The sequence below is a fragment of the Pipra filicauda genome, unplaced genomic scaffold, assembly GCF_003945595.2.
Source record: "Pipra filicauda isolate LSUMZ 115617 unplaced genomic scaffold, ASM394559v2 scaffold202_size1376763_pilon, whole genome shotgun sequence".
Lineage (NCBI taxonomy): Eukaryota > Metazoa > Chordata > Aves > Passeriformes > Pipridae > Pipra > Pipra filicauda.
In genome coordinates, this window is record NW_024104313.1 from 630,835 (window position 1) to 652,965 (window position 22,131).

The following is a 22,131-nucleotide window of genomic DNA, read 5'->3' on the forward strand; positions in this document are numbered from 1 at the left end:
TGAAGGTAACTGAATATCACCATTTCTTATGTTTCATGAGCAGAGACAATTAACCTGACTGCAGTGTATAATCGCTGTTCAGCAGTCTAGAGATAGAAAACAGCAACAAAGTCATTGGGTTGCTCTTTTCTAAATCTCATGGAGGGCAACAAATTGAACCTTGTGCATCTGAACAAGAATCCCCATTATTAGAGAATAAATTTAGTAATATCCTGAGGTGCTACTAATGTTGAAATAAAGATCTCTCAATCTGTTGGTGAGTTAATATATCAGAACATTACACCTTATATCTAGCAGTCAGGGAATTAAAACAAATTGTGAGAGCTAAACAGTTAAATACTTTTTTTCTGAAGTCTGTCTTACATCACTGAATTATAATACTAAATATTGTTAGGTCTTCCAAATTGCAGAGCAGTGTCTCTCTAATGAATCTGGCAATTTTTACTTGTTATTTGAAGAGTGCTGTCTGGCACAGTTTGTGCTGTACAGTGTTAACTGTTCATGTTCTTGGTCTTCCAGTTTTCTGCCTACCCCAGCCACTCCCAGGATGAGCTGGGAGCACATCCACCAGGATTATAGGGTCCCTGAATTATATGGTACCTGCATCAACTTTTCCCAAGGCTACATTTCAGCAGGGTCACATAAGAAGCTTTTTAACTATTTGAGGTTGTTGGTTTGCATCTGTTCACAGTAACTTCTAATCAGCCTCACTTATAGGACGTAGCTGAACGCATGCTCGTTTCACATAGTATGGTGATAATTCTCTTCCTAATTCAGATAAAACAGTGTGATAAAGGAAACATTAGGTTCTATTGGCCTAATTTGTTGTTCAATGAATATACATAATCTAAATAGAGATCTCCTATCACGAGTAGGATCAAACTGTCTCCTTTCATTAAAGAAAGGTTACAAAGCACTTATCAGTCAAAAAAAACCCAAACCAAAACCATTTGGATAAAAAGCGTAAGGGATGGAGTGATACATTTTTTTTAGATAGTTCATTATCTAATCTAGTCAGTGTTTACATGAGTACAAATATATGTTTCATTGGTGAAACTTCAGTACTGTACTGAACTGAGTTTAGACAGAGTGATTTAGAGGATGACTGAATGTCATCAGGCCTCTGTCACTGTGCAGGTGTTGTAGTAGCAAAGTCATAATTCCAACATGCAATTCTATACTTCTTGCATTGGAATTGCCATAATTTCAACTGCTGCCTCTACCACCAATACCATGGAAAAGTTAGAATCCTTGTCTCAGAGTTGAAACTTTGGAAATGGCATTACGAAAGGAAGCGATGACCAGAAGATGTGGAGTGAGGGGAAGGAAGCAAGAGGATTACAGTAACATGTTATTCCAATTATCTAGGTTAATTTGGTTTCTGCTTAGTTAACTCCTTTTCTTTCAAGACTTACACTGTGCAGGGTAGGTTTCCTAGGGGATTTACTCTGGCAAATGTTCTAACTGTCATACCAGATACAGAAATATTTTAGGAGATCAATTTTTTATTAGCTAAGAACCAGATCCTCAACTTTTCACTGCTTTGCAGTATTTGAGCAATGTAAAACAACTGGGAAATGCCCTGAGGAGGACCTTTGACATGCTTCTGCATTTTGGTTGATTCTTGCTTATATAATGGTCCCTGGTAGATTATCATGGTTCATTTTGAGCCAGGTCAGCCCTATTTAGCTCCTATGATACTCAGAAAATTCAAGAGAGTGGTTTTCAAATGTTTTCTTCATTCTAATATAAGAAATTCATTTCAAAGACCAATAAATGTTTCACAAAAACTGCTTGATAATAGATAGAGCGGGATAGCAGGGAAGAACTCAAAGGAAGAAGAGAGTAGATATCTTTATCTATCTATAAAGATAGATACTATCCATTCCCAAGATAATAACTGATGCTATCTACAAAAAGCATTATCTATAACTGTCTTTCTTTCAATACTTAATTTAGAGATCATAATTGAATCTGCAGTATACATTGTAAAATATACAGACTTGACAAGCAGGATGAGCTAACAATGCTATTGGATCCTTGACTGGGAATTTCAGAGATTTTGCTATTTTAACTACTTTGCTGTATTTGCTGCTTCTTATTAATACATGCTGCAGAAATCCTGTGTATAGAACTTAGCAAGTTACAAAGTCACAGGTAATAGCTTATCAGATAAATAAATTGAAGTGCACAGAATAAAAAAAGCCTCTGAATATAGAAGAATATACAGAAATAGTGTAATAATAATAATCAAGGATCAGAAGAAAAAAAATCTCCATACTGGTTCCCTCCCTCTTTGGAGATGCAAAAATGAAGAGTAATAAATTTTAGCCTTTAATGTAACTTCATTCAGAAACAAATCAGACATAAGAATGGCTGTCACAGCCAGAATACTTTAAAGCATGATAAAAGAATAGTAAATTGCTAATGTTACTGTATTCCAGGGGAGTTGCCTATGGTTTCTAGGGTAAGAAGATTAATGAAACTCCAGCTGCTAATGGCTAAGAGTAGGTATTCGACCTCAGTGCAATCTGAGTCAATCAGAAGCTTGCGGAGAGTATCCTTAGGCTATTTTTCCATTGTTAGATGACCTGTCTCTGTGTACTAATAAAGCATTACTCTTTCAGGCTGGCAGCCTGGTACAGGTATACAGAGAATGGCTGTAAGGCTGTCTTAAAGAAACCCTTTGTAAAGCTTGTAACAAGAAAGGAGGATCTTGTTAAAGAGACAGTCACAACCTGCAGTGCCACTGATATTCTGGACAGTGTTATAGTTCATGGAATAACTTACAGAACCCTTTATAATTTAGAGAGTCCCATATTCTCTGTTAGATACCCACTGAACTAATTTTTTACTTCATCTTTTAGAACCACATCTCTCCTTCAGCTGGAACACACTGCGTTATGGCACGGTTAATTGTAAAATCAAGATAATTAAATCAGTAAGTTACTATAAACTTGCTTAAATTTCCCTGAATATTTGGTTCTTGCAATTGTCACCCTCTACACACAGTGGTACAGCTGCTGTAGAGCAGAGAGGGATAAACTAGCATACATTCTATCTTCTGAAAGTTTTCACAACCCAGTTCTACTTTCTGTAGTAAAATATTCTCTGCTTCTAAAAGACTAAATGAAATTTCAGTGATGAGAACTTGCACTTATTAATGCTTTAGTTATTTGTATGTGAGAAACTCTTTTATAAAGCTTTCTGAGATCCGTTTTTTCATGTTTTATGAACTTAACCAGATTCCCTTTTTATGTGGTCAGGAAAAGAATAGGTTTATTGAGTGCCCTTTATGAAAGTAAAATTGCTTTTCAGCTTGCAGGAGGTCCTGCAAGCAATTAACTTCAATCAACAAGAAGTGTCGTGAGTCCAGGGGAAATTATGCAAGTATGTTTCTCAAGCTTTAGTGATAATTGTCTACTCATCATGCAGCAGTTCTTTATGGTCTTCTGAAGATAATTGAAAAAAAAATTTTGCCTGTTGAAAAAAAGCTTTGTTATTCTGGATATATAGGACAGTCTTCAGCAATTCATTTACTCTTAATTAGGAAGTTAGCATTATGCTGCTGAATAGCCTAAAAGAACATTGTCTACTTTGATGATGGCATTTTATTAATGACTGATCAGGTACTTCTATTGACAACCTGATTTTTGAACTATTCATCATCATGGCTGGGCTTTGCGAATGAAGATTTGAAAAGGGCTCTACCCACATTTGTTGAAAGCGCACTGGTGGCTAAAAAGGCCAATACAAGATAGACATGTCCAGTTGCAAAAGGCACAGCAGAAAGACTCCTTAGGTGGTATATTCTGCAAGACACAATTCTTTCTGCGTTGTCTTTTCTCCTCAGGAGTGATCCTGTGTGCTTTCTCAAAAGCATCATCAGCATTAAAGATGGTGTGTCTCCAGACCTCCCAATTGGAGGCCAGAGTAGACCAGTTATGGTGATCAGTATGGCCAAGGCTGAGATGTTGTTTCAGGGAGTCCTTGTATCTTTTCTTCGGGGCTCCTCTCTTGCGGCAGCCCGTGGCAAGTTCACCATAAAGCAAGATCTTAGGGAGGCGGTGGTCCTTGATCCTTGAGACGTGCCCTGCCCATCGCAGCTGTGTTCTCAGCAACATGGCCTCAATACTTGTGACTGCTGCTTGTTCTAGAACAGATGTATTGGTCACATAATCTGACCAGTGGATGTTTAGGATTGTACGGAGGCAGCATTGATGGAAGCGTTCTAGGAGTCACAGGTGGTGGTGGTAAATGACCCATGATTTGGACCCATATAGAAGAGTAGACAGCACAAAGGCTTTGTAAACACTGATCTTGGTACTTTTCTTCAAGTGTTTATTTCACCAGACTCTTCTATGAAGCTTTCCGAAGGCACTATATGCCTTTGCTAACCTGTTGTCTATCTCTCCATCAATCTTACCATCCAAGGAGGTGATGCTACCTAGGTAATTAAACTGCTGGACTGATTTGAGCTCTGATTGGCCAATGGTGATATGGGGATGATGGAAGACTTCCTGAGGTGCAGGTTGATAGAGAACTTCTGTCTTCTTTAAGCTGACTTCCAGCCCCAAAAGCTCAGCAGCATCTGCAAAGCAGGATGTTAAACGCTGCAGAGCTGCTTCTGTGTGGGCCACAAGGGCGGCATCGTCAGCATAAAGCAGCTCCCGGACAAGATGGTTTAAGGTCTTAGTGTGGGCCTTCAGTCGCCTTAGGTTGAATAGGCTTCCATCAGTATGATATCGAATGTAGATACCATCCTGATCATCGAGGTCTGCTGTGGCCCTTTGGAGCATCATGCTGAAAAAGATTGTGAATAGAGTTGGTGCAAGAACTCAGCCTTGTTTCACACCATTGGTTATCAGAAAGGGCTCAGAAAGTGCGTTGCTATATCTGACTTGGCCGTGCTGATCATCATGAAGTGAGATGATCATTTTAAGGAACTTGGGGGGACATCCTAAACGTTCCAAAATCTGCCATAGACCTTTTCTGCTCACAGTATCGAAAGCCTTGGTGAGATCAACAAAGGTTACATAGAGACCTTTGTTCTGTTCCCTACACTTCTCTTGCAGTTGTCTGCGAACAAATACCATGTCTGTCCTTCTCCTAGGATGACTGCTGGAAAGCTAGTGAGCTCATCCTGCCCATGGACACATTTTATCTGACCCTTCAGTTTTGACCTGTCTGGCATGAGAGACCCTGCCGGAGGCATATACCTCCACCAGCATAGCTCGCAACTTCATGAGGGCACACAAGCTTCTCCCCCACTAAAATGATTAGGGCAGATTTTTGAACTATTAGGCTACAGGTAAATCATGTTCCCAAGCTTTTCGGACATATTTTTGTTTAATTCAAAACTAATCAGTTGGCTCCTGGTGCTAATGCATCTAGACAAACTTTACTATTATTAGATTCCAAGTTAGTAACACATTTGGCAGCCCTGAATAAAATCACAGAAATTATTCAAAACCCTTTGGAAATTCAAAAGTAATACCCAAGTAGAATGCTCTGCTTGTTACACTCACACCAGTCCTTATTCTATTATCTATTAAAGGCCTGCACTTACAAGCAGCCTGAGCTCTTTGGCAATCCGCTTTATTCAAGCCTCTTGGCCTGCCCTATAGTCACTTTAGGCACTGAAATTTAATTAACTTCAATGATCTGCTTTTTGTCTGCACCAAGATTTTCAGGCCTCTGTATAAAAAGTATGCATAATGTCCTACACTTTTAAAAGGTAAATTAGCAGTAAAGCTCCTTACACTGTAGATAAAATCTGAAATAACAGTTTGCAAAAATGGCACTGTGGGACTCCATGCTTTATACTGCATTAAGCTTACTTAAGCAAGGAACTGCATTTATATTTTCTGTCTGCAAGGTGCCTAGAAGAATGCAAGCCCTACCTCTCACTGTTACTGTTCATCCGACTGCCATACAACTGATTCTCATCCATGAAGCAAACAGAGAAGAATCTCTGTGTGTTGCTAACTCAAACTGGACTCAAAACATCAACATGAACATGCTATTTTTGGGCCATTCATTGTGATGAACTTTCTCTTGGAAAGACCAGGCAGCAAACCTTTCCTTCAAATGTCATTTAATGATGTAGTTGGTAGGAAGTCAGTGAACAATTTTGTTTATGATCCACCAGGAGAATTAGAAACAGGATCACTTCAGCTATTATCTATTATATAGCTATTATGACCAGTAGCTATGTTGTCTCCTAAAACTCTGACAGCAGTAAGCAACTTTGTTAATTTTTTCATAGAAGGCAGTTAGTATAACTGAACATCCACAGAGAGGGTTTCAGATGAATGAGGTGACTGTCTTAGAGATTCACTCTTAGTACAAACAGAGAATTACAAGTTTATTTATTCATCCAATATACAAACCCAAAACAAAACTTAAAAAAAATAGAACAGGTTTATACAAAGAACACATTGCTGAGAACTAACATGGAATGCCATTAAAACTTTCAGCCACTTGGCCTAAATTTTAACACAGAACAAAAAGGAGCTTGATCCCACTTATATTACCATCCAAACTTGACTTACTATTTTGGAGCCTTAACTGGACATCTTTTTAATGATCCTCACATTTTAATGTGGAGAATCAAAAGTAAATTATTTAGGGAGTATTATTAATGGACTTTTAGAGCCCACATTTTAAAAGAGTAAAGATTGGTTATATGTTCCTGCTATTAGTATAAAAAGTTGCTTTAAAAGTATTTCTCTGTTAAATGAGTGTGGATTTACTGGCATTTCCAGTTTAAAAAAAGGCTTTTATCAGACCACCTTTTTTCTCTTTTGCATCTAAGTTTCTCTGACATATTTGTAGCCCAGAAAATGAATTGCTATTTAGTAGTAAAGTTACAGTAATTCTGTGAGTTGCTTACAGCCTGTGTGTGTCTGTGGGTGAAGGTATACTTACCCATACTTTTTTTCAGGAACATGGACAGAGATGTGGGATAAGCAGAAGCACAGACTAGAAATCAATTCTGTCAACCCCTAACCAACTAGGAGAAAAGACATGAAGAAGCATGCACATATATTAATTTTCTGGAAAATATTGTTACAGGGACAAATTCAGGGCACAGCCATTTGAATTAAAACCATTAAAGAAAGTGTCTTTTGATCATAATATAAATATACTATTGAGACCTGTGGTATATTAGTCTCCCATGTACTGGAAAGGAATACCCAGACTTCCTTACTATGAAATTATCTACTAATAGGGATATTTTCATGAATTGTCTGCTTTCAGGGAAGGGAAAAAATGAAGCGGAAGATACAAGTCATGAGGTAATCTGAGTTGCTGATTTCTAACAAATCATGATATATTGTATAGAGGTGAGGTTTTAATTAGTAAGGAATATGCTTTTGACATTGTTGATGTCAGTGAACAAAAGTGGATACTGGCATCTTTTATGCTCCCTTAGAAGCAATCTTGTAATAAATAACAGTGGAATTTGGAATCTAAGTGGAATTTAAATCAAATGTACTTTATTTAGTAGTGAGTTTTTCATTTGTTTTTCATAGTAGAGAAATACTGTCTCATTACTGGAACTTGTATTTCTTTCTATATAAATTACAAGTGAATCCTAGTTCCTTTTTAAATATCTTCTTTAAAGGCTATTGTCTGTTAAAATTTGTTTCTCCCTAATAAGCTGGTTGCAACCATTGTAATCACTGTCAATGGATGGCTATGGAAAGCATGAGTCATGCACAAAATAGTAGGCTGTCCTATGTCATCATGCTAGTGCTTTGACCTGAAGGCCATCTCTGGGATGAGAAAATTAGCTGAGTCACAAATCTCTTCTCTATTTTCTTGGTCTCTCTACTGTGAACTAAAGTTGGTACTTGCAATATGAACCCCTGTCCTCTGGAAACTGATTTGGGGTAGCAGTTCATTCCAGGTGACCTCCTGAGCAAAAATCAGTTAATGTTTTGGGTAGAGCTGAACCAAAGACCTAATGATGAGAGGATGGTTTCTTGAACCGTCTAGGTTCAACACCTCTAGGCCACAGATTTCTGTAATTCAAAATGTACTTTATTGCAAAATATAGGACGAAAGAAGTGGTTTTGTATTTTTTCCTAGCAATTTGTTTGCAACCTGTAGGATGTCATTTTTCCATATTTATGCAGCATATAGAAAATATCTTTGCTTTTTTTATGGATTATTAATAGCCCCTTCTAAATGAAAGTGTTTATCTTATTCCATGTTCACTTATAGCTATTAACGTTTGGTGGATAATCCATCAATGATATTGGATTTAGCAGCCTGGCATTATATTAGACCACGTTATCTCAGTGCCTAGGAGAAGGTTCTTCTAAAACATTATTTCAACTTCCATGCTTGTGGGAATAGTAATGTGTATGAATGCAAGTAATGGGAGTTCACAGCCTAAGCAATTCTTTCATAGTCTTTCATTGCTGGGAGAGAGTGTGAACTTTGAACGTATTTTACCATCAGTTGCTGGCCAGAAGTTTGCAAATTTTCCTTTCAGATGTGGCACTAGTATGATTATGCCTAATACTCTTACTTGAATATACCTGATATTCTTATTTGAGATGCATGAAGTCTGTAAGGGGAGGCATCTAGACATGTCAGTGCACTAGGCATTTGAATGTTCATGAAGCAGAAGACACTTAGAACCTTAGACCATAATCTTTGAGGGGGAATTTCCTAAAAATGCTGTTTGGTGTGTTCTTAGGTGACTGTGTTGTTGTGTTTCCACTTAATTCAACTCAAGTTTAATAGGAGCTTTGTGAAATGGTCTATAAGGATTGCATCGAAATGCATTTTACTAATGAAACCCCTGTCCCACTTATGTCAGTGGCAAAATTCTCAGGTTAAGTGGGATCAAGATTTTACTTCTCATTTCATGCGGGACTGGAAAGTGTTTGAAAGAGCAGCTGAGACTCCAAGACAAAAATGTGAATCCAGACTTCCAGTTCACATTCTTCTTTTGGCAGCATGAAGACTCAATCTGAAGTAATTTGTATTTGCAGATTCTGTAATCAAGTTTTTGTATGTACACAAAAATGAAGTTTATTCTGCAGACTGCAACACATACAATTTGAGGTCTGTATCTCTTCAAAACATGCAGAGGATCGTTCCCTATTTGAATACTTTATAGTTCACAGTCCTGTCCGTATTGACTTTGTTTGCATTAGCAAATGGGAGTTGCATTAGGGGATCTGCAAAGTGAAATAGTTGGTACCAGAGACACAGTGACCACACTATTAACATTGTAGAACTTCTGCCTCAGGTTAGTTCTAAACTATCCTGTGTCCACTATATAGTGTCCACTAGCAGCATATGACAGTACATGAGCTCTTGGAGTACATTTTTCAGTTCAGTTTAATAAGAAAATCAAAATGTGGACCAAAGCTTTGGAGGTGAAGGTGGCTAGGAGTTCTGCTTCAAAAGTGCATTTTAGCTCCAAACTACAGTGTTCATGTTGATGCGTCCTGGCCTTTTTTTTGCCTCCATATGATGTGTTTATATTCTTTCATAGATTCAGATTTGTCTGTGGCATCATTTGTACAAAAGCTTCAAGACTTCAGTGTTAAGAAGTCATTTGCATGTCTTGTTCATTCCTTGTCAAACTGCAGCATATACTAAAGCTGAGCTTTCCTCTGTGCAAAGAGCTCTTGCTCATGGATGCACTGAAAACATGTTGGGCAATGGTTTTGAATGATCTAGGATTTTTTATATAACTTATTTGAAATATTTACACCAAATTGTGGTATGCAAAGAGAATCCTGCAACAAGGATTCATCAAGCCTGGTAATTTACACACATAAAACAGGTAGATGGTGATTACAATGATGGGACAGCTTGAATGAGTGAAAGCCTGTGATTCCTGATTGCAAAGTATTTAGCCTTTTCCCTGAAAAGTTGGCTGTTCTAGTCAAAGCAGTAGTTCTCAGCAGTCATAAACAGTGAAGAATTACACAGGGATGAAATGATCTTGAAAAATTTCTTGGCTATATCAAGTAAACACATTTATTTCAGCATTAGGCATTCAAGACATCCTATTTTGTTTACGTTATTTAACACTCATATTTTTTCAAGGTTCATCTTTTTTTTTTTTATTTAAATTCCCTGAAAACCTACTGCAGCTCCCCAGAGGATTAATGAAGTATGATATTTTTTCCCTTGCCTGTACCTCAGCCTACAGAAAATTATTTGACCATTAATTACCACATTATCGTGCAAGGATGACAACAGGCATTAATTTCTTCTGCAGGATCTTTGAAGAACACAAGAATCCTTGGAAGAGCCTAATTTTACTAGTTGAACTATAAGGAGTTCATTCAGCGATTTCTTTAGATTTTCTTGGAAAATTTGATTTTGGTCATGAATCAATTCAGTTTAAGTTCACAGTTTTTTTGATAAGCAAGGTAAAGTTTAAAATTTTATTTTCAAAAAATTATTGAAAGCCATATTACTGAAAAAAAAAAGAAAAAAAACACTGTTCTTGCACATATTTATATTTTATCTACTTTGCCAATGTTCCGTTTATTTACATATTATTATTAGTCATAGGAACATGCACAAGGCTAAACATGAAAGACCTGCTACAAGTAGCAAGATCGACTGGAAAAGTAGTGGTGTGACCATGGCCCAACTTCCCCATTCACATGAACAGCGGAGCACAGTGCTGGCCCTGGGGTTGGATTGTTGGAAAAGAAGTAAAAAAGTCAGGAAAGGAGAAAAGTGGTCAGCTCAAATGTATAGAGCTTTTGAGGACATAGGTTGTACAGTAGGAAAGTACTTCTTAGCAGCTGTTTCACTCTGTTAACTAAGAAATACAGAAAATATCTTTATTCCTTCAATAAAACAGTTTTTGTGAGAGTTCTTGTTCCTTGCCCTAGATCTCTGGGGGAGACCACCATTCCTCCACTGCCATTGTATTCCAGGACAGCAGGAACTACTTCTTTTAAGTTAGTGCAGGAGCAACTAGATGCAATTTCTGTGTCACATCCTATATCTATATAATGGATTTGGCAGTGTAGCAAAGATTCCTTGCATGGTGTTTCTTTTTAAAAAACTAAATTAAAAAAAAAAAAAACAAAAAAAAAAAAAAAAAAAAAAAAAAAACAGCACCTTATATCAGTAGAATGTAGAGCCAAAAGAAATACTATATTATTTTCTGCTCAATTTCCTAAAGTAGTAGTATCCAACACTACTGCAGTACTCAAGGGAGGATATTACAAACAATATTCAGCTGAAGTGTACAGTAGGTTATTGCAGTTTAACAAATATGAGCTCTGCTTGATTTCAAGGATTTCTCCATTTTCCTTCTATCCAATTTAGTGTAGACTTCTCAGCATTATTATCATAGAAGTGGTCTGTAGGGAATAGGAATGAAGCCTGACAGATGGATTTAAAATGAAAGGAGAACCTTGATAGGATTTTGTGACTACAGAAGAATTTAATAAATAGCAGAATGATGATTCACTGATGTAGTGAAAGTTATTGAATAATAAGATTAACTTGAAAAGTTCCCAAAGAAAGGCTGCTGCTGGTAGACTTATTTCCTGCTGTTATTTCTGCTCATACTTCATAGTTTCATTTGCATCCAAACATGAAACTTTTATACCCTGTTTTTAAAATTTTGAATTCAGGAGTATAAGATTTTTAAAACATACAAGTTTTGAAATATCTTCTATTCTGTTATCTTGAGCCTTGGTAGGAACTCTGCAAAAGTTTTTGAATAATCAAGATATAAATTTCAACTTTATCAAGCTCTGTGGGATAATTGGTATAGATGGGAATTTAGGCAGTCTTTATGCATGCGCTGCTATGAATGTGTTATTTGTCAAGTGTTTCAGTCACTTAAAAATAATGAAGTGCTTTGTGATAGTGGTGATTTTATGTCATGGATTTGTCCTACACAGTCTGAGAACAAATTAAACTTAATTCAATGGCTTTGGAAAGGTCCATGGTTCTTACTGAAAATTTCTTGGCAACTTAAGTACAGGGAGGGGAAAAAATAATATAAATCCTAAACCAAACAGCGAGACAAATAACACATTAGCGTGTGATGTTCATTTTGGTATTTAATACTGTAATAGCCTTGTGCAGCAAGGTTTTGGTAGTGGAGCAGACTACAGGAGTGGCTTCTGTGAGAAGAAGGTAGAAGCTTCCCCATGTCTGATAGAACCAATGCCAGTTGGCTCCAAGATGGACCTAATACTGGCCAAGGCTGAGCCCATCAGTGATGGTGACAGCACCACTGGCCTAACATATTTAAGAAGGGAGGAAAAAAACTGGAACAGCAATTGCAGCTGGGGAAGGATACACATTGGAGAACTGTCTCTGGGGAGAAGGAGGTACGGAAACTGGGGTTAAGCCCAGGGAGAAGAGAGCAGCGTGGGGAAGGTGTTTTTTAAATTTAGAGTTTTATTTCTCATTATCTTACTCAGATTTGACTGGTAATAACTTTTTTTTTCCCCAAAGTTTTTTTCCCAATTTTTCCCAAGTTACTGTCTGTTTGCCCATGACAGTAATGAGTGAGTGATCTCTGCCTGTCCTTATCCTGACCCACCAGCCGTTTGTTATATTTTCCCTCCTGTGTCCAGCTGAGGAGGGGAGTGATAGAGTAGCATCCAGCCAGGGTCAACCCACCACAAATACAGAAGTCAATGAATGTGTTTCACAACATTGAAGATTTTGCAGAATGCCACAAGTTTCAATGCAAGCACTGGACAAGACTGATAACAGCAGTTATCAGTCTGCTTTGCTATAGAATTTAATTCAGTATTGTAGTACAATACTGTACTTCCTTTGTGCTAGAAGGGTACCGGATTTACCCTACAGTTTCTCCTGGCTCTGGAAGGAAGATAAATGTCAGGGAGTACGTAGGGCTTCTCCTCTTGGGATGTGACTAGACATGCAGGAAAGTATCTTTCTTTTCAGAGGCAATGAGCCATGTTTACCACTCTGGAAGAAAAAGAAAGAGGACTGTGAAAAGAGCTGATCCAAATACCCAGCTCCTTGATAATAACTACTGAGCTAACAGTGCTCTCTCTTTTAATTTATGAGATGCTTTGCATCTTTAGGTTATACATTGTTTATGATGTCTAAGTAGAAATCCCTCTCAGGGATGGGTCAATGAGACAATACTAGGGAGTGATACAGGCTGCAATGCAAACAGGTCAAAAGCCAACGCAATGAGCCCACCAGGGCATAGTGCCAAGGTGATTTTTGCTGAACGTAGTGTAGGAGATGAACTGTGAGACATATCACATTACTTCAGCATCTCAAAGGAACACAAGAATCTACTTTGGGTTAGGAGCTGGTAAATACATTTCCCACTGGTGCAGGCCCGGTATGATTGAGTGCAAATATAAGTACCCCTTAAGGGACAAATATGAAAAGATGCGTGTCCCCCAAAACTTTTAAGAACTGGAAAATTATACTAAAATCAAGTGCCAGTTAATGCAGTGCTTCTATTCAACCCACATTCTGAATACATTGGATATTTGAATTACAGAATGCCATTTGTTGTAGGCTTTATGAGCAAAAGCATTGCTCTTCTCTTTTCTTGGACCATAAGACAGGCAGTAAGACACCTGTCCCATGTCAAGTGGCAGCGGGCACTCTCATTAATGTCTATTTGTTACAATGAGAGAAAGTATTACCCCCATTTTTACACATGGAGAGCCTGGAATTGCAAGATTAAGAAGCTTGTTCAAAGCCTCGGGGTTCCATACTCCCATTTCTGAGTCTGAGCATTTAAATTATAAACTCTCCCTTGGAAAAAAAAGGAAGTTCTTTTGTCATGTAGAGATGAAGAGTATGATATTCCTCTTATGTACTCCACTGTGAATCACAAATTATTCCATTGCAGTGTGTGGAATTGCCGGGGTAACTCTGAGACAATAAAACCAAAACAGCGGGAGATTTTTAAAAGCATCAAAGAGATTTTGGGGCACAAATCCTTCTGACTCTGAATGCGTCTTGTGTTTCTAAATTATTTTAGTGCTACAGAAGCTGCCATTCCATGTTGCATTATCTATTTCTAGGTGGTCAGTTTATCCTTCTGGTGATTATTATTTGGTTCAGGGCAAAACAGAGTCCAACAGAAGCAAAGCAGGTTCTTTACTTGCCTGTCAAGGTTTCTGTCAGTAGAATGTAATCAAAACTTACAGTATTGAGGTGATGAGCCAAAGATGTTTGAAGTATCCTCATCTTGGGAAATGATCCTACTGTGCCTGTTTCAAAGGTGGCGATTTTTCTTACATAAAATATTAGCCTGTGTATCTGTATTTGTGTGTGTAAACAGATTAACATATTTTTCTGTTCATCAGTTCTAAGAATTTTCCTTTGCTGCTGCTCATTTTAGAAGGAATAAGCAGCTACAATACTGCTTACTATTCCTCTAAAGGGACAGTTCTCTGACCTTGTTTCCCCTGGCATATGTATAAATTTCTGCTAATGCAAACAGCAAAAAAAAAATTCCTGCTGGAGCAATACCATGTTACCCAGTTCCCTGTGGAGACACCCCAGGAAAACAAATACATACAAAACATTAGCTGCATTGTGCCTGAAGGTACTAAAAGACTGGGGTGTTGATCACTGAATAAAAACAGCAAAATGGAACAGAATTTCTTGAAACTATGTTGTTATGCATTGAAAAAATATATTTAATTGCAGTAATATTTAAATTCTACCGATAAGCAGAAAATAAACTTCTAGTGAATTTTTAGTGGATAATGGAATACCTGATAATCAGTCCTTTAACTTCCTTTGAGTCTCTTGATGTAAACAATGTTGTTTAAGTCAACAAGTTTGATTTAAAACCCTCCCAGACAGAAATAGGCCTGCTTTTTTTCTGTCCCTGGCTAAAAATTGTATTTGATATTTTTGAAAAGAGAAAGAGTACATCTTTCTGCAAGTTAACTGCATTGGAATATTAAGTGCTTTTGGCTTTTCCTCAGGAAAAGCATCATCTAAGTTAATTAAGAAACCTCCTTGCTTCCTTGAAAGTCTCACTGTTTCATTAGAGTAATGTATGCCAGTTTGTATTAAATTGAAGTTCACCTTAGCTCACCTAGTAGTTTTTCAGTTAATAACATGTAAGTTGGCATCTGTTTTTTGTCTTTTGGTCTCTTTTGTGTGTGATGGATGGTGATACACAACCATGAAGTAGGAGTTCCCTCCTACTTGTTATTGTGGCATGTCCCACTAAGAGTCAGAACGAAGTGTGATGAAGTCACAGTGATTCTGGTTTGTCTCTGGCACTCTCACAGCTGATCACCATGTGATGTCAACGGTAGCATTCAGTGTGGCAGGAAGAATGTAGCAATGAACCATGGGAGTTGTGGTCTCCCGGGTTCTCAGACAATACTTGATTGTCATTGGTTAGAGGGTCACGTGACATGTTCAGGTGTGGTATTTAAACCTTGGCAGTTTGAATAAACGGTAATTCTGCTCTGGCACTTGTTCGTGTCTGAGTGGGGTTCGTGCCTTGAACAGCACCTCAAATGGCCGTCCGATAAGGGACTTCAGCAGGTTACCGGCAACCAGGAGCAGCAGCTCTGGGGAACCTGTCCGGGGGTGTCCATATCGCCAAAACCAAAAGGAAGAAAAGAAAGAATTCAGCGCGCTGGGTTACCTCTGCAAAAAGGAACAAAAAAGGAAGAAAAAAGGACCAGAAGAAAGGACAACAGAGCTTCAGCACAGAGGTAACCAAAAATTGGCGAATATGGGAGGGTGGTTTACCCGTCAGGAGGGAAATACTCCAAAAATCAAACAAACAGCTGAAGCTATCTCTCAACTTTTACAAGAACAGAGTATAACCATAGAAGAAAGTAAGTTATGGGACTTGTTATATTGGATTTCGTTGCATGAACCTGCACTACCTCTGACTGGACCTTGTCAAGTGTCATCTTGGAGGAAAATAGGGAACAAAATTATTGAAAAAGCCAGTGAGGGAAAAACAGATGCCCTCAAGAATTTGGCTACATGGAAGGACATTATGATAGCCTTGAATAAGCACTACAGAAAGGCAAATGCACCCGGGAGAGTGGACTTCCCCCCCCCTCACTCTTTTCCCCTCAACCCCCCCCTTCAACCCCAGCCCCCCCTTCGACCGAGTGGGGCAGGGGGAGAATGCACGTTGGTCAGGGGGGATGGGGGGGAGGAGGAGCCCTTGGGGGGAACAGTGCAGTGGCAGCGTGTGGTGTGGAGGAGCATGGCTTGGGGGCTGGCAGCATGAGTATGGCAGTGGGGTGGGATGCTGGCTTTATGCCAGTGCCCATGGCTGCAGTTGAGACCATGCCGTACAGAGCAGCAAGCGGTGCTGCTGGAGCCGGGGACCGTTACAGAGCAGCACCTACCCCTGGACCGTTACGGGGTGACCGTTACACAGCAGTCGCACAGTCAACGTGCAGAAGGAGAGTGGCACCGGAGGCACCGCCATGTTGCCCCTCCCGCGCGGCGGAAGTGAGGCCGCCTCCCCCAGGTTCAGGTGTTTCGCCGGGAAGGGGGGAGGATGACTATGATGGACAAATGGACAGCGAGTCTATAGAGGACACAGAAGAGAATCTCCTAGCTCCCTTTAGCCAGGGTGGTCCACTAACACCCTTTGACTGCGCAGCGGCCATGAGACCACTGCAGAACAACCACGCAGCAACATGGACACAGCAAGCTTACTCCGACCGTGAGGCGGAAGTGAAAGTGCCTCTTCCGTCACCACCAGTTCAACCAACTCACAACAAATGCACAACAGTTAAAGCATCACTGTGGCTCTCCTACCCAGAAACCAACCCACAGCCCTCACCAGCCTCAAAACAGCTTCTATACCGAAGATGGCCTGATGGAGGAGGAAGAAGAGATATTGACTCCCTAGAAAGTTTAGCTGAGCTGTGGCAAACTGAACTCAGCGAGACAAGAGAACCAGAAAAAGGACAAGCAGTTTTGAATCCTGCAAAAGAGGAAGAACAGCAAACATGGCTACAGCTACTATTTCAGCTCGAGGAAGAAGATGCAGACTGGGAAAGCACACAGAACATCTGCCTACCCAAGCCCAGACCATCAGCAAAGTCAAAGCTACCGACGTTGAAGTGGACAGCACGTGTACTGACTGCGTTGCTGGCGATTACAGCTGTTGGTTTTGTACTGCGAGAATTTCAGCTGGGACAACACCATCCACCTCCTGACAGAACCAACAACCTAGAGGTAACATTGCAAAACACAGCAGACATACAGCTATCAACTACCATGTTTAATTTTCTAAGTCACAAAAGGACAACTTTACTAATTGACAGATTATCTGCTATTATAAAAAGTTCTTTTGTGTTCCAGGGGGTAAGAATAATAATAAGAGGGGCCCCAAATCAAGTATTTACTTCTCACTATTTTAAAATGCTGTTGGACAATATGCCATACACAACATGGAAAGCCAAACTTAAACAAGTAGCAAACAGACAACCAGTTAGAATTTCAACTGCAGAAACACATAACTCTTTATACACAGTCACTGCAAGAGCCTTGAGAAAGCAAAACAAACAAAACCCTCATACAACACAAGCCCAAAGATGCTCCAAGGGTACCAAGGGTACCAAATTGCAATGGTATACCCTGTGTATCCAAGGGTACCAAATTGCAATGGGTCCCTTCTAGATGTGTCAGGCCTTATATTAGCCCTCCACCACAACAGGAACAACCACCAGAAGAAATAAGTGAAGGATTTGGATTAGAAGAAACATGACCAACAAGAGTAAAGACATCACACAGTGGGGAAAAAGAAAAAAAAAAAAAGGGGGGGAAAGAGATATGGGTCTGTTCCCTATGTGTGTAAATCTACATTAACATTTCCTTAAAACAGGGATAATCACAAAGAAGCAATAAATGATACAACAGAACCAAAAGAAACATATAAACAGTAACCAATGCAGAACCAAAAGAAACACATAAACAGTAACCAATACAAAACCAAAAGAAACATATAAACAGTAACCAATACAGAACCAAACCTCCATGAGTCAAACACAATAAGGGTTTAAGAGTGCGTGTGTAAGGAGAGAATGAAACGGTGGCCACCGGAGTATGAATGAGAAAGTTGAGTGGACGCATGTATGTGTGTGTGAACGCAAGTACACTTTATAGCAAGACGTCTTAAACACTACTTCAAACAACACCACGTCAGACACAACATCTACAACCCAACACATTTCCCTTTTTAATAAAGATGATGCCATTACACAAAGTCACCCTCAGATAAAAGGTTATCCACACCTACAAACCCTGGGTAATTTGAGATTGTTTGAATATTGCACGAACCAATAAAGTTGTAAACAGTTCAATAAAGGCCTTGTGACGATAGGCCCTGTTTTTTATAATTAGTTGAAATAAGATTGGTTATAATAAGAATGTTAAAAATGTATTGTTTCTCAACTTGTTAATAAAAAGAGGGGGGAGATGTGGCAGGAAGAATGTAGCAATGAACCATGGGAGTTGTGGTCTCCCGGGTTCTCAGACAATACTTGATTGTCACTGGTTAGAGGGTCACGTGACATGTTCAGGTGTGGTATTTAAACCTTGGCAGTTTGAATAAACGGTAATTCTGCTCTGGCACTTGTTCGTGTCTGAGTGGGGTTCGTGCCTTGAACAGCACCTCAATTCAGTAAGTCCTATAAGGAACCACAGCAGTTTCATACACAGAAATATTTTTGGGGTTTTTTGCTGTCATTTTAAACACATCTTTCAATAGTGAAAAGTAGAAGGGATTTCTCTTAAACAATTTCACTTCTATTAATACTGCCATGGATTTAAAGTCATAGATTTTTTTCTGTTCTCTCATTCTCCAGCAAGTTTCCTAGGAAAAAGAAAATCTCTTGTCTGAAGAGGTTGGCCTTGTACCATATTAATCAATACACATAGTTGTTCTCCTTCTGAATAAGTCCCTCAGATATTCATCTTATTGATTATTAATTAGTGATTATTATTCTATATCCAAGAAGAACTAACTCAAAGGCTGCATGCTTTCTACGACTTAGTTGACTGAGTTTGTAAATCACCCAAGGCTGGATGCATCTGTAACTTTGATGGAGAGGTAAAGGGAAAGGTTTTTCTAGCAGTGCAGTTCATTTCCATACGGTAAGATTAGGTACTCCTTTCAACAGCAATAATATGTATTTAACCTATTCCTGTAAAACACACACACACTTGCATACATAACGTTTCTTCCTGCAAATCTGCAACTAGATACAGCCACGACACATACAATCTAGGTAACAAAGTGATAGTAACCACACTCGTTAACTTTGTTGTGTCCTCACTGGAAGCTAGGGTTTGGTATTTGATTGCCTTCCAGTGAGTGATTTAATAAGCTAATTATTCTGTGGAGCAGAAAATTCCCAGAACTGTGCCTGCATAAGCAATTTGTCCAGTGTTGCTTCCCATCAGTACTCTGTGCAGTCAAACATTTTCTGAATTGTTGGCAGTCTTGCATCTCTTCTGGACAGCCAATATACAAATTAAACATAATTTTGATAGTTGTCCAGATTTTACAGTGAATATGAATACAAACACAGGTAGGCAGCATGTTAGGTGTGGCTCCCTAAATGGTATGCTGATACCACACTCTGCAGTGCTTCTAAAAAAATGTTTAATTTAATTGGACTTGCCAGAATGAAATCAGACATACCAAAAGAAGCATTGTGACTATTGAGTCCCTGCAGACCTTTCAATTTTGAACAAACTTACTTATTTTTCTAATATCTAAATAAAAGAGGGTTTAATTTCCTAGGTGGATGAGGACCCTCCTTGTCTAACACCATTTGAATGGTCATTTATTGCTATGAGGATTTGGCTAGAGGGGGAGGAATTCTCTAAGCACCAACAGATGCAATCACATGTTGAATGGAAAGTAAAGCCAGTTTTTCAGCATTGTCAGAGAATAGGATTTTTTCAAAGGAGGCAGCACTTACAATATTAGGTATGCTGCCTGTCTAAACCTACAGTCACTTGGCACTGAACCTCTAGCAATACTGTCCAAGTAATTTAGAAGGCACATGTGTTCAGATGGCACAGCTCCACCCAGAGTCAGTCAGCCGAGAGATCATCCATGTAGGAGCATCAAGTGGTACTGTAGATAATAGAGTTTCAAGCCGAAATGAAGTTTCCAAACAGCTGTCTGTTCCTATATCATATACTGAGAGCTAAAATGGTATGAGATTGATAATCAGTTTTTTACTTGGGTTACTTTTTGAAGCATAGCCCCTCTGTAGATGCAGACACCTTGACCCTGCAGTGCTTTGGTGAGTCAAGAGAAAGAATCACTCTCTGAATGCCTTTTCATTTTCAGATAGTTGAGGAAGCAGAATCATCCCTGTCCTTATGTTCTAGAACAAGTGATGTAGAGGATTTCTGCTGAAAACATTCCCATTGTTATCTGTCAAAGCAAATAGTGAGAATAAGAAATGTGTCAGGTAGTTTATAGGTTTGAGTATCCAAGCAAAGTCCAAAGGTATTTTAGGCATCTCTGATATACAAGCAGGGAGATCAGCATTTCAGTAGTAAAATTCATGCTCCTAACATCCACACTTATCCTTGACAAAGAAAAGCTTTTTAATACACACTGGTGAGTTGCCCTTGCTGTGCAACCCAAATATCTAGCTCTGTGTCCTGAATTTAAGGACTTGTCATGTACCTGATTCTGAAAAGGTAAAAGCAGAGCTGCATGGACTACAATGAAACTGTCCGCATAGACCAGGCAGCAGTGGCAGAAGGAAAAAAATTAAACTGGCTGTAAAAAACATAATTGATGAACAGGTATACAGCTACAGAGGAAGAGACAACTGTGTCCGCCAGAAAGATTTCACTTCTTCTTTGAAGAAATGCTACCATTCAGAAAAGTTTGATCTACAGTTGCTTTGAAAAAATTTCCAAGATGGGATCAGAAGCCAAAAGAGAAATTGCCAAACAGAACATAAATAGGTCAGAGCCAGAGGAAAGTGGATTATGGAAGGTCTCTTTTCTCTCTTGTGAAGCAACTGATATTGGTCATTACTGGACACCTCCTTGCACAGTTCCTTGGTGAGCCACTTGACATGATATCTGCAAAACAGTATGGGTTCATTTGCAGCCTGCTCATTTCAGTAGAACAGTGGACATACCATTGTCTGATATAACAATTGTGAAACAAAGCAGACAATAAATTGAACACAACTTAAAGGGATTAAGTGAAGATTAATCTCTAACTAAATCTGGTGGGATCTCTATATAAATCTAACCTAAGTCAATGGATCTGGAATTAGCTAACTGGAAGCTCTAACCACAGAAACTGGGTAGAGTTTAGTCAGCAGAGTTATGACACTTAATGGAGTTGATCTCCTTACAATATAAGCATCATTATCTGTTTTATCACTGATCACGGTATAGTAAGTAATGAGAAAATTACAGATCTGCATGGGTTCAAATTCTAAATATCAGCTGGTTTATGTACTACCAGCTAATCCTTCATAGCTTTCCAGTTGTTCTGGGCAGCACTTAGCAGCTCAAAGCCAGGCTGAACCATTCCACCATAATGTAACATGTTGCCTAAAAGACCACGGAAAGAAAAACTCCAGGCCAATTTAGCATGTAAGATAAGATAAAGACAGTAGGTCCTTTAATAAGGCCAATGGCCTAGAGGAATACATACCATGCGTGCACACCCAGACAGTGGTTCTATGATTCTGTAATGAGGTCCATCCAATCCCAGATCTGTCCACCCCCGGTTCTGCCCCCCAACACACCCCTTTGGGAAATGGGTCTGGGGGCGTGTGGGACCCCTTTTTCCTCATCTTCATCGTCTTCATAGCACACACAGTTCTTGGAGCTCCTCCAAAATTCTGGGCTTGAGGGTTGCTTTGTCTGCATGATGTCTTCTGGTTCAGGCGTCAGGTGAGAAGTTCTTAAACAAAGATGTTTTTCTACAATTCTACCTTGAAAAGAAGACTAAACATGCTAATGGAATTTTAGAGGGATTGATAAAGAGTAAGGGATATAATGTAGCTACATTAAAATCTACATTTACTACATAACTATTCTAAAAGCTACAAAAGTTAAAAAATCCAAAAAAACTCTGAGGCGTCAGTCCCCCCTTTAGAGATGGACAAAATTCAATGT

At 39.0% G+C, this 22,131-nt stretch overlaps 1 protein-coding gene and 1 long non-coding RNA gene across 2 annotated transcripts in view; one reads left to right on the forward strand and one right to left on the reverse strand.

The window, feature by feature from the left end:
* Positions 1 to 22,131, forward strand: part of PRKN (parkin RBR E3 ubiquitin protein ligase) — a 710,634-nt gene that overhangs the window by 621,891 nt on the left and 66,612 nt on the right. The window lies entirely within an intron of this gene.
* On the reverse strand, positions 12,751 to 15,161 carry LOC113992330. Its single transcript, XR_003542208.2, has 3 exons — positions 15,068 to 15,161; positions 14,164 to 14,228; positions 12,751 to 12,954 (listed from the first exon to the last, which is right to left on the reverse strand). It is a non-coding gene; the product is annotated as an uncharacterized LOC113992330 (long non-coding RNA).